The sequence below is a fragment of the Desmodus rotundus genome, chromosome X, assembly GCF_022682495.2.
Source record: "Desmodus rotundus isolate HL8 chromosome X, HLdesRot8A.1, whole genome shotgun sequence".
NCBI classification, from domain to species: domain Eukaryota; kingdom Metazoa; phylum Chordata; class Mammalia; order Chiroptera; family Phyllostomidae; genus Desmodus; species Desmodus rotundus.
Window position 1 is genome coordinate 84656932 of NC_071400.1, and position 3182 is coordinate 84660113.

General features: G+C 34.1%; 1 pseudogene; it reads left to right on the forward strand.

The window, feature by feature from the left end:
* Positions 1-223: 223 nt before the first annotated feature.
* LOC112313256 (RWD domain-containing protein 1 pseudogene) lies at positions 224-1093 on the forward strand (annotated as a pseudogene).
* Positions 1094-3182: the final 2089 nt, after the last annotated feature.

Genomic DNA, 3182 nt, shown 5'->3' on the forward strand with positions numbered 1-3182 from the left:
TCTCTAGTAAAAATGAACCCGCTCACACATATATACCAGTTTCACATAATGGTCTTTCTGTTAGGCATTCTGTTCCATGTTGATGGCCGCTAAAATGTTTTTCTAGTATGAGATGAGCTTCCTCCCAGAAAAGTGGGGAGAAAATAGGTTGTTGGGTAGATAAGGAGTCATAATAATAATAGACTCTACTGACCACTATGCACAATGGTCATGAAGCTTGAAAATGGGAATGAAGGGACCCTCAGGCCTCCTGGATAGGGACTCTGCACCTGCGCTGCCCCACCCCTGCTCTCTCTCCCAGAGCCTCAGTGCTACCAACTGCAGCATAGAGCATGGGTATATGTGTGGTCTGTGGACAGCGACAGCAGATTTTGGCCAGTATCAGTGCAAGGAGTTGGAGGCTCTGGAGTTCATCTACCTTGACTCCTTTACAGTATTATGAAAAAATCCTCCTACTTTCACCTTTACTGTGACATCTGAGGCTGGAAAAAATGATGAAACTCTCCAGATGTCCCTTAAGTTTACATATGGTGAGAAATACCCAGATGAATTCCCTGCCCCCTTAATGAAATATTATTCCAGGAAAATCTAGAAGATAATGATGTTGCAGGCATTTAAAAATTATTAACATTACAGGCAGGAGAAAACCTTGGTGTGGTGATGATCTTTAATTTAGTGACAGCCATGCAAGACAAATTAAATGAATTAGTGGGTCAAGTAAAAACTAGAAGAGAAGAAGAAAAGAAACAAAAAGAAAGAGAAGCAGAATAAGTCAAAAAGCAATTATTTCATGGCACTTCTGTTACAATTGAGAATGTCTTAAGTTGGAAAGCCAAGTTTGATGCAGAACTTGGAAATTAAAAAAGAAACAAATAAAAGAAGAACAAACAGGAAAAATAAATTAGGAGGGAAACAGCTATTTGAAACAGATCATAATCTTGACACATCTGATACCCAGTTCCTGGAGGATGCTGGAAACAATATGGAAGTAGATGAGCCTATGTTCCAGGAAATGGATGACTTGGAGCTGGAGGATGATGAGGATGATCCAGAATACAATCTTGCTGACCCAGAGTGTGACTTGCCAGATTAATGGACTATCCCCAACTGCAGAAAGTCTTGACTGCCACAGAATCTATGGGTATGCTGACAGTGTTGATTTTTCTTTTTTTTCTAAGAAAAAATTATTTTCAGAAGAATGTTCTTATGATAATTTTTATCATTGAACTTAAACTGACCTTAAAGTTTTAAAAATGTGGAATTAGAATAGCATAGAATAGAATTAATATTCTATTTAATTGGTGTTATCCACAGTAATCAAAGATATTAAAATAATCTTTAAGAATGTAGAGATAATTTATTTGGAAGAATGGAACAACTTAATTTGTTTAGAAATTTTTAATTCCTTTTTGATTGAGACATAACAGATTTCATGTATGTTAAAATGATTATTTTTCTTCTTAAAGTTTGTAGAAAATACAAATATCTTTCCTTTTTGTGCTTTTGCTTTCTTTATGCTTCAAACATCCTCTTCACCCCTGCCCTTTTACCTTCTTACTTTAGAAAACAAACCAACAAACAAAATTACCAGGGTAGTCAGGTACTCTCATTGACAAGAACAGTACTAAACACAAGTTTTCAATATCTATAAAACACAGGGCAAAATAGTGGATCAATAGGTAAATAATGTCTATATATTTTTACATCTATCCATTATGTATTTCTGTATATATGAACATAAACTCACATATTTAGACTGAGGAGTTTTTAAAATTATTTGCTGTATTATATTTCCTGTATAATTTATTTAAAAACTTTCTGTTATTTTATCTTCAATAAAAGTGCATTAATTTCTGACATCTGTGTATTACTCTTCTTGGGACTGAAGGTAAAAGATGGAAGTCAAGGAAAGGGATGTAGAATGAAAAAATGCAACTTGGTTCTGCCAAAGAAAAATAATTGACTGTGATAGGTGAGATTTTTGTTCTTCTTTTTAATTATACATACTTCTGGCAATGTAAAAACTCAGGAGCATCATATATTAGTATAAAAAACAAAGAAAACAACATTTTTAACTTGATCCTATCAGATTACAGAATATCAATGATATATTTCTGAGGAAAAAATGGTAAAGTTAGAACTTTTCCCCAAATATCTCAGCATCTATAATGCAGAGCTTTCACAAATACAAAATAATTCATTTTCTACTAACCCATAACAGAAATAGGAAATCTATTCCTGCATACTTACAAATTCAGTATATAAATAACATCTTGTAGTAGTTCTACAGATGACCTCATTTTGAGAACTGACGTGGAATATTAAACTGTAGAAACTACAAACAACCCCAAGCGTCTTAAATGATACAAGTGTGTGCTCAGTTGTTGAGTGGAATCAGAAATGACACAATGTTTTTGAACATGTCTACACCAGTGCACCTATTTTAACCTCTATCACTGCATTGTTTATGACTATTTGTTAAGAAAAAGCAATCATTCTGCCAGTTTAAATTCAGTAAATATACAAATGCTTTAACAAACTTAAAGTTGTGCAAATCATCAGCATCTTTTGATATCATGATGACAAATGATTGGTTTATTAATTATTTCTTTTCTTACTGTAAAATGCAACATGTGACTATCAGATCTAAGTTTCTTGTTGCCTTTCCAGAACCTTTGTGGGCCTGATAAAGGACTAAGAATTAGAGCATGATATTATGTAAGTGTGGAGCATCAAATAATTTTCCAAGTAATTGTAGACCCTTGACTGTTCAAATGGCTCCTCTCTAAACCTAATGTATAAAATGTGGTAGTCCCATGGTTTCTTTGCTTCTTAAAACCTGATAGGTTCTTCATTCTTTGTCTATACAGAACTTTCCAAATTCCAGTTTTGCCTCTGGAAATAACTATGGATACATGGAAGGCGGTGTCTGCATTCACTCAAATTGTACTGCATGTTTTTGGTTCAGTCATAAACATAAATGAAGGCAAATGTAAACTTGGTAAGGGTCTACATTGCCAGAAAATTTTCAATCCAGACTAGTCCCCTTGTGTTCTACCTGAGCCCAAATGTCTCAAGTCTATTTTTACTAGCTATCTATTTCACACAGCTAGTTTTTGTTTTCTAGAATTCTTGACTGGAACAATCAAATTGATGGATGTGTCTACCTAGGTTGCTACTAT